The sequence below is a fragment of the Phyllobates terribilis genome, unplaced genomic scaffold (assembly GCF_046119375.1).
Source record: "Phyllobates terribilis strain yellow unplaced genomic scaffold, ASM4611937v1 Scaffold_5__5_contigs__length_657084704, whole genome shotgun sequence".
Taxonomy (NCBI): domain Eukaryota; kingdom Metazoa; phylum Chordata; class Amphibia; order Anura; family Dendrobatidae; genus Phyllobates; species Phyllobates terribilis.
The window spans coordinates 106,263,767-106,273,990 of NW_027362765.1; positions in this window are offsets into that span (position 1 = coordinate 106,263,767).

Genomic DNA, 10,224 nt, shown 5'->3' on the forward strand with positions numbered 1-10,224 from the left:
TACCTGCCAGTTTCCTGCCAGTTTCCTGCTAGTTACCTGCCTGATTCCTGCCTGAATACTTGTTACCTGTCTGCCAGCCTGAGGTCCGACGGTCTGCCTTACTACTCCTGTCAGTCTGTCTAAAGGACCAGCCTGCCCGCTCACCTGGGAGCGCATATCAGCTACCTGCCTGCTTGCCTGAGGTCCGACGGTCTGCCTCACTACTCCGGTCAGTCTGTCTATGGACCAGCTTGCCCGCTCACCTGGGAGCGCTTCTCCGTTATCTGCCTGCTTGCCAGCCCGGAGGCTCCGTTGTCACGTGCTGTGACCACCAGCTATCTCAGAGACTCTTGCCCGCTCACCTGGGAGCGCATCTCCGTTACCTGCCTGCTTGCCAGCCCGGAGGTCCCGTTGTCACGTGCGGTGACCACCAGCTATTTCAGAGACTCTTGCCCGCTCACCTGGGAGCGCTTCTCCGTTACCTACCTGCCTGCCAGCCCGGAGGTTCCGCCGTCACGTGCCGTGACCACCTGCTATTCCAGAGACTCTCGCTTGCTCACCTGGGAGCACACATCTACCATCTGCCTGCTAGCCTACCCGGAGGCTCTGCCATCACAGGTCGTACCTACCCCTTACCCAGAGACTGCCCTGATCACTTGCCGTAACTCCCTGTCCGTTCACCCAGAGACTGCCACCCGCTCCCTTACAAGGGCCGCCCCCTTGTATAGTAGCTCAGAGGTTCCGCCTCCCGGACCCGTTACAGTTTGCTCGGGCCATGGAACCCGGTGGCACCCAAGCTCCCTCGCTCTCGGACCTCTGTCTTGAACTGTCCCGTCAGAGGTCCCAACAGGAGGCCATCCTAGGTCACCTGCGGAATGTTAATACTCGCCTGAACACTCTGTCTGATCCACCAACAACCTCCGCCAGTGCCATATCTTGCAATCCGGCAGCTCCGCTGCCCACTAATACTATGGTATCCTACCCCGGACCCCGGCTTTCTGCACCTCCTCGCTTCGGAGGCGACCCCGTCCAGGCTCGGGGCTTCATAAATCAGTGCACCCTGCACTTTGAACTTTTGTCCCATCAGTTTAATTCCGACCGGGCCAAAATTGCCTTTATCATGTCCCATCTCACCGGGGAGGCCCTGGCCTGGCTAAATCCTCTATGGGAGAGAGGAGACCCCCTGGTGTCCAACTTGCCTGCTTTTCTCTCGGCTTTCCGGAAAGTCTTCGACGAACCCGGACGGAAGACCTCATCCGCATCCTCTCTGCTACGCCTCCGTCAGGAGGGTCTCACCGTGGGCCAATATGCCATACGGTTCCGCACCCTTGCCTCGGAGCTGGCCTGGGATAACGACGCTCTGGTATCCGTCTTCTGGGAGGGTCTGTCCGGTCGTATTAAAGATGAACTTGCTGGTCGGGACATTCCTACCTCTCTCGATGATCTAATAACCCTTGCCACCCGGATTGACCTACGGTTCCAGGAGCGTGCCAAAGAAGTCACCCGTGAGAGAAGGATTCCACGTTTAGCTCCTACTTTCCAGAAACCCGTCATTCCCTCCATCTCTCCCCAGGTACACTCTCCTGAGCCTATGCAGGTCGACCAGACCAAGATGGTCAAAACCCGTCAGGACTCACGCCGTGCCGAGGGGAGCTGCTTCTACTGTGGCAGTAAGGAGCACCGGATCCGTGCCTGCCCGGAGAGGTCGGGAAACGCCTGTGTCTAGGTTCGCTCAGAGAGGTCCACCTAGACAAGAATAAATCCTCTCCATCCCTGCTGTTGTCAGTTTCGATCATCTACGGGGAGAACCGTTATTTCGAACTAGCCCAACTTGACTCTGGAGCAGCCGGGAACCTTATTTCACAGTCCCTGGTTGAGAAATACCGCATCCCCACCAAACCTCTGGCTGTACCCTTGTCTGTCGCTGCCGTGGATGGGGGCCTCTTACCTCGCCCCATTCAACTCATCACCGAATCCATTACCCTGCAGGTGGGAATGCTGCATTCTGAAAGTATCTCCTTTCATGTTCTGCCTGGACTCTCTCACGCCCTCTTGCTAGGTCTGCCCTGGCTCCAGAGACATGCACCCGTGCTAGACTGGCAAACCGGAGAGGTCCTTCGCTGGGGACAAGACTGTCATAAAACCTGCCTGGTTCCCGTCCATCCCGTCCGTCCCTCTCCTACCCCAGCTAATCTACCTGGACTTCCGATTCCTTATTGGTCTTATGCAGATGTCTTTAATAAAAAGGAGGCAGAGACATTACCACCACATAGACCATACGACTGTCCCATCGATCTGCTACCCGGTACTACTCCTCCCCGTGGGCGTATCTATCCTTTATCCGCTGCTGAGACCCGGTCAATGTCCGAATATATTGAGGAGAATCTGGCCAGAGGATTCATCCGGAAATCTACCTCCCCGGCGGGAGCAGGCTTCTTTTTCGTCAAAAAGAAGGACGGCTCTCTCCGTCCCTGTATAGACTATAGAGGCCTAAACCTGATCACGGTGAAGAATAAGTACCCCCTCCCGCTCATTCCAGAATTATTTGATCGCCTGAGGGGGGCTAGGATCTTCACCAAACTGGACCTTCGTGGGGCGTACAACCTGGTTCGTATTCGTCAGGGGGATGAATGGAAGACGGCATTCAACACCCGGGACGGCCACTATGAATACCTGGTAATGCCCTTTGGTCTCTGTAACGCTCCTGCCGTCTTTCAAGAGTTGGTCAATGACATCTTCCGGGACCTTCTCTACTCCTGCGTAGTGGTGTACCTGGACGACATCTTGGTCTTCTCTCCGGATCTCCAGACTCACCGGAGGGACGTTCGTCAGGTCCTGCTCAGGCTAAGGCAGAACCATCTCTACGCTAAATTTGAGAAGTGCCTCTTTGAGCAGACCTCGCTTCCGTTTCTGGGCTACATTATCTCTCAGACCGGCCTACAAATGGATCCTGAGAAACTGTCTGCCATCGAGAAATGGCCCCGACCGGAGGGGTTGAAGGCCATTCAGCGATTCCTGGGCTTCGCCAACTACTACCGCCTCTTCATACCACACTTCTCTTCCCGGACGGCCCCAATTTCTGCGCTCACCCGTAAAGGTACTAATCCCAAAGAGTGGCCACCCGAAGCAGAGGAGGCCTTTCTTTCCCTTAAACAGGCCTTCTCTTCCGCCCCGGTGCTGCATCGCCCAGATGGCAACAAACAGTTCTTCCTGGAAGTTGACGCCTCCTCCTCTGGAGCCGGAGCGGTACTTACTCAAAAATCATCTTCCGGGAGGATGGTAACTTGTGGCTTCTTCTCTAAACTCTTCTCCTCCTCTGAGCGCAACTATTCCATAGGAGACCGAGAGTTATTGGCCATCAAACTGGCATTGGAGGAGTGGCGTTACCTGCTCGAGGGGGCTCTTCACCCGGTAATAATTTACACTGACCACAAGAACTTGGCTTACCTCCAGCATGCCCAGAGACTTAACCCGCGCCAAGCCCGGTGGTCCTTGTTTTTTGCTCGTTTTGATTTTGTCCTTCATTTTCGCCCGGCTGACAAAAACGTCAAGGCGGACGCCTTGTCTCGGTCCTTTCTGGTGTCTGATCTCGAGGAGGATCCGAAACATATCATCGATCCCGCCAGAGTAATGCAGGTGGCTCCCGTGAGTCTAAATCGTCTTCCTCCTGGTAAGACGTTCGTACCAGTACCTGATCGGGAGAAGATCCTACACTGGGGTCATTCTTCTAAACTAGCTGGCCACGCCGGTCAGAAAAAGACCCTCCAGCTTATTACCCGGCACTACTGGTGGCCTAACCTGCACAAGGATGTAATAGACTTTGTTTCTGCCTGTGTGTCCTGCGCCCGCAACAAAGTTCCGAGACACCTGCCGGCCGGCCGCCTCCTACCTCTGCCAGTACCTGCTGCCCCCTGGCAGCATATTGCGATGGACTTCATTACTGATCTACCCGTCTCTGCCGGTTGTACGGTCATTTGGGTGGTCGCTGACCGCTTCTCCAAGATGGCTCACTTCATTCCACTGCCAGGTCTTCCGTCTGCACCCGAGCTGGCTAAAGACTTTATCCGCCACATCTTCCGTCTTCATGGCCTGCCCCGTCACATCGTGTCGGATCGTGGGGTACAGTTCACTTCCCGTTTCTGGAGAGCCACTTGTAAATTGCTGGACGTCACCCTGGACTTCTCCTCCGCTTACCACCCACAGTCTAATGGTCAAGTGGAGCGGATCAATCAGAACCTGACCAGTTACCTTCGGCACTTCGTTAATGCCCACCATTCTGACTGGGTGGATCTCCTGCCATGGGCCGAATTCTCGTACAACAATCACGAGAGCGAGTCTTCCTCCAAATCCCCGTTTTTTGTAGTCTACGGTCAGCATCCTCGGATCCCGTTTCCCGTCTCCACCTCGGCGGACAATCCGGCTGCGGAATCTCTTGTTAACAAATTTTCCTCCATATGGGAGAGTACCCGGTCCGCACTCCTTCTGTCATCCGAGCGTATGAAAAGACACGCTGACAAAAAACGTCTGGACCCTCCTCAATTCCGCCCTGGGGATAAAGTCTGGCTCTCGTCCAAATATGTCCGGCTCAAGATCCCTTCCTATAAGTTAGGGCCTCGGTTCATCGGCCCACTGGAGGTCATCAGTCAGATCAACCCGGTGGCCTATAAATTGAAACTCCCGGCCAACTTACGGATCCCTAACTCCTTCCATGTGTCTCTCCTCAAACCTGTGGTGCTTAACTCTTTTTCCAAGTCTACAGGTACGCCTCCTGCTCCGGTTTCTGCTGAGGACGAGTTTGAGGTAGAGAACATTCTTGCCACCAAAAGGGTAAGAGGAAAGACCTTTTTTCTGGTAGATTGGAAGGGGTTTGGTCCTGAGGAGAGAACGTGGGAGCCCCGGGAGAACATCCATGCCCCTCTCATCCTAGCTAAATTTCTGTCTGGCCTAAAAAAGGGGGGGCCTAAAGGGGGGGGTACTGTAGCGCTGGCGTCCCTGCCCTCTGCTAGGCAGGGACGCTGCTCCCCTCACCGCTCTGCTCCGTGCCCGGCATCCTCTCCCCGCTCTGCTGTCAGCGCGCGCTCCTTCCCGGCGTCCTCCTCCCGCTCTGCTCTCAGCGCGCGCTCTTTCCCGGTCCCTGTGCTTAGGGCGCGCGCGCGCTCCCCTCCTCTTAAAGGGGCCGCGCGCGCCGTCCTAAGGAGTCCCCGGCCAATGGCCGGAGGACTTCATCATATATAAGGCACCTCCTCCAAAATGGAGGTGCCCGAGCAATGTTGTTTGCACCTGTGTCTCACCTGTGCTTCAGCCCTCAGGTCCCGTTGCCAGTTACCTGCCAGTTTCCTGCCAGTTTCCTGCTAGTTACCTGCCTGATTCCTGCCTGAATACTTGTTACCTGTCTGCCAGCCTGAGGTCCGACGGTCTGCCTTACTACTCCTGTCAGTCTGTCTAAAGGACCAGCCTGCCCGCTCACCTGGGAGCGCATATCAGCTACCTGCCTGCTTGCCTGAGGTCCGACGGTCTGCCTCACTACTCCGGTCAGTCTGTCTATGGACCAGCTTGCCCGCTCACCTGGGAGCGCTTCTCCGTTATCTGCCTGCTTGCCAGCCCGGAGGCTCCGTTGTCACGTGCTGTGACCACCAGCTATCTCAGAGACTCTTGCCCGCTCACCTGGGAGCGCATCTCCGTTACCTGCCTGCTTGCCAGCCCGGAGGTCCCGTTGTCACGTGCGGTGACCACCAGCTATTTCAGAGACTCTTGCCCGCTCACCTGGGAGCGCTTCTCCGTTACCTACCTGCCTGCCAGCCCGGAGGTTCCGCCGTCACGTGCCGTGACCACCTGCTATTCCAGAGACTCTCGCTTGCTCACCTGGGAGCACACATCTACCATCTGCCTGCTAGCCTACCCGGAGGCTCTGCCATCACAGGTCGTACCTACCCCTTACCCAGAGACTGCCCTGATCACTTGCCGTAACTCCCTGTCCGTTCACCCAGAGACTGCCACCCGCTCCCTTACAAGGGCCGCCCCCTTGTATAGTAGCTCAGAGGTTCCGCCTCCCGGACCCGTTACAATGGTGATATTAGATTTGCTTAGGGGTCTCCACTCACCCTTTCCCCAGTGTTTGGGCTTCCTCCCCCTCTTCCCTTCGTGTTGCACTTAGTACAGTTAGGTCCATATATATTTGGACACAGACAACATTTTTCTAATTTTGGTTTTAGACATTACCACGATGAATTTTAAACAAAACAATTCAGATGCAGTTGAAGTTCAGACTTTCAGATTTCATTTGAGGGTATCCACATTAAAATTGGATGAAGGGTTTAGGAGTTTCAGCTCCTTAACATGTGCCACCCTGTTTTTAAAGGGACCAAAAGTAATTGGATAATTGACTCCAAGGCTATTTCATGGACAGGTGTGGGCAATCCCTTCGTTATGTCTTTCTCAATTAAGCAGATAAAAGGCCTGGAGTTGATTTGAGGCGTGATGCTTGCATTTGGAAGGTTTTGCTGTGAAGTAAACATGCGGTCAAAGGAGCTCTCCATGCAGGTGAAACAAGCCATCCTTAAGCTGCAAAAACAGAAAAAACCCATCCGAGAAATTGCTACAATATTAAGAGTGGCAAAATCTACAGTTTGGTACATCCTGAGAAAGAAAGAAAGCACTGGTGAACTCATCAATGCAAAAAGACCTGGGCGCACATGGAAGACAACAGTGGTGGATGATCGCAGAATAATCTCCATGGTGAAGAGAAACCCCTTCACAACAGCCAACCAAGTGAACAACACTCTCCAGGAGGTAGGTGTATCAATATCCAAATCTACGCAAGAAAGTAAATACAGAGGGTTCACTGCACGGTGCAAGCCACTCATAAGCCACTCATAAGCATCAAGAATAAAAAGGCTAGACTCGACTTTGCTAAAAAACATCTAAAAAAGCCAGCACAGTTCTGGAAGAACATTCTTTGGACAGATGAAACCAAGATCAACTTCTACCAGAATGATGGAAAGAGAAAAGTATGGCGAAGGCGTGGTACAGCTCATGATCCAAAGCATGCCACATCATCTGTAAAACACGGCGGAGGCAGTGTGATGGCTTGGGCATGCATGGCTGCCAGTAGCACTGGGTCACTAGTGTTTATTGATGATGTGACACAGGACAGAAGCAGCCGAATGAATTCTGATGTATTCAGAGCCATACTGTGTGCTCAAATCCAGCCAAATGCAGCCAAACTGATTGGTCGTCGTTTCATACTACAGATGGACAATGACCCAAAACATAAAGCCAAAGCAACCCAGGAGTTTATTAAAGCAAAGAAGTGGAATATTCTTGAGTGGCCAAGTCAGTCACCTGATCTCAACCCAATGCATTTCACTTGTTAAAGACTAAACTTCAGACAGAAAGGCCCACAAACAAACAGCAACTGAAAACCACCGCAGTGAAGGCCTGGCAGAGCATCAAAAAGGAGTAAACACAGCGTCTGGTGATGTCCATGAGTTCAAGACTTCAGGCAGTCATTGCCAACAAAGGGTTTTCAACCAAGTACTAGAAATGAACATTTTATTTACAATTATTTAATCTGTCCAATTACTTTTGGTCCCTTTAAAAACAGGGTGGCACATGTTAACCGCTTCCCGACCGCCCACTGTACATAAACATCGACGCTGCCTGGGCTCTGTGCAGCGCCAACGTTTATAAACAGTTGGCGGTCCCGCAGTGCTGAGGACCCCCAGGGTCCTGCAAGCGCTACGGGTGCGGTGCAGAGCGAAAGCTCTGACAGGGGATCAGGTCCCAATGATGTTAACCCTTTGCTATCTTCTAGATGCCGCGATCTATAGTGATCGCGGCATTTAGAAGATAGAGGAGAGGGGGTCGTCCACTTACCTCTCCGACGGCCCCCTGATGTCTGAGAGGACCTGCCGTTGTCATGGCAGCCGGAGGTCAGATGACCGCCTCCGGGTCTGCCATGTACGGAGTCCTGCTAGGCTCAGCCTGCAGCTGAGTCTAGCAGGAGATAATGACAGTTTTACACTGTCAGCAGATCTCTCATGCAATGCAATACATGTCTATTGCATAGCATGAGAACAGTGATTAGAAAAATAAAAATTAATGTCCCATACAGGGACTAAGTAAAAATGTAAAAAAAAGTCTAAAAAATGTTTTCAAACTGTTAAAAAAATCACAAAATAAATAAAAATAAATAAAATATTAAACCAATAAATCCGTATATTTATGCAAAAACAAAAAAAGTACACATATTTGGTATCGCCGCGTCCGAAACAACCCGATCTATAAAACTGTCACACTAATTAACTCCTTCTTTGCACACCGTAAAAAAAATAAATAAAAAACGGAGCAAAAAACTATGCTTTTTCATCATATCGCCAAACAAAAAGTGGAATAAAATGTGATCAAAAAGCAAATAAAAATGGTACCACTGAAAACATCATCTTGTTCTGCAAAAAAAAAAAGCCATACAGCTCCATCAATCGAAAAATAAAAAAGTTATAGCTCTCAGAATAAAGCGATGTAAAAAAAATATTTTTTCTATAAAATAGTTTTGTGTAAAAGCGCCAAAACATAAAAAAATATATACGGTAAGTGCAGCATCGCTGTAAATGTACTGACCCGAAGAATAACGCTGCCTTATCACTTTTACCACACGCAGAACGGTATAAAAAAAAACCCTCAAAAAACAATTCCTGAATTGTTGGTTTTTGTTCATTTTACCTCCCAAAAGACGGAATAGAAAGCGATCAAAAAATGTCACGTACCCAAAATGGTACCAATAAAAATGTCAACTCGTCCTGCAAAAAACAAGCCCTCACATGACTCTGTCGGCCGAAATATGGAAATATTATAGCTCTCAAAATATGGCAATGCAAAAACTAGATTTTGCAAAAAAAAAAGCGTCTTTTAGTGTGTGACAGCTGTCAATCATAAAAACCCAATATAAATCTGGTATCGCTGTAATTGCACCGACCCGAAGAATAAAGTAATCTAATCAGTTATACCGCACGAGGAACGGCGTAAAAAATAAATAAAACCAATTCTTCACCTGGTACTGATTTGTTTATTATGTCTCCCAAAGATCGCAGTAAAAAATACTCACTACTTCCCTAGATGAATTCCTTGAGAGGTGTAGTTTACAAAATGGGGTCACTTGTGGGGGTTTCTGCTGTTTCGGCATGTCAGCGACTCTTCAAATGTGACATGGTGTCTGCCACCTATCCCAGCCAACATAGCGTTCCTTTCTCTTCCGAACCCTGCCGTACACCAAAGCAGTGGTTTTCCCCCACATGTGGGGTATCGGCATACTCAGGAGAAATTGCACAACAAATTTCATGGTGCAATTTCTCCTGATAATGCAAAATTAGGGAATGAAAAACATTTTTTTGTGGGAAAAATGTGAAAATTTTATTTTTACGGCTCAATATTATAAACTTCTGTAAAGCACCTGGGGGTGCAAGGTGCTCACCACACATCTAGATAAGTTCCCTAAGGGGTCTAGTTTCCAAAATGGTGTCACTTGTGGGAGGTTTCCACTGTTTAGGCACATCAGGGGTTCCCCAAATGCGACATGGCGTCCGCTAATTATTCAAACAAATTTTACATTCAAAAAGTCAAATGGCGCTCCTTCCCTTCCGAACCCTGCAGTGTGCCCAAACAGTGGTTTTCCCTCACATATGGGGTATCAGCGTGCTCAGGATAAATTGCACTACAAATTGTGTATTCCAATTTTTCCTGTTACCCTTGTGAAAATAAAAAAATTAAGTCTAAAGTAACATTTTTGTGAAAAAAAGTTAAATGTTCATTATTTTCTTCCACATTCCAAAAATTCCCGTGAAACACCTGAAGGGTTAATAAACTTCTTGAATATGGTTTTGAGTACCTTGAGGGGTGCAGTTTTTAGAATGGTGTCACTTTTGGGTATTTTCTGTCATAAAGGCCTCTCAAAGTCGCTTCAAATATGATGTGGTCCCTAAAAAAATGTAAATTTTGTTGAAAAAATGAGAAATCACTAGTCAACTTTTAACCCTTAGAACTTCTAACAAAAAAAAATGTTGGTTCCAAAATTGTGCTGATGTAAAGTAGACATGTGGGAAATGTTATTTATTAACTATTTTGTGTGACATATCTCTCTGATTTAAGGGCACGAAAATTCAAAGTTTGAAAATTGCAAAATTTTCGCCAAATTTCCGATTTTTTCTCCAATAAACGCAAGTGATATTGAAGAAATTTTACCACTATCAT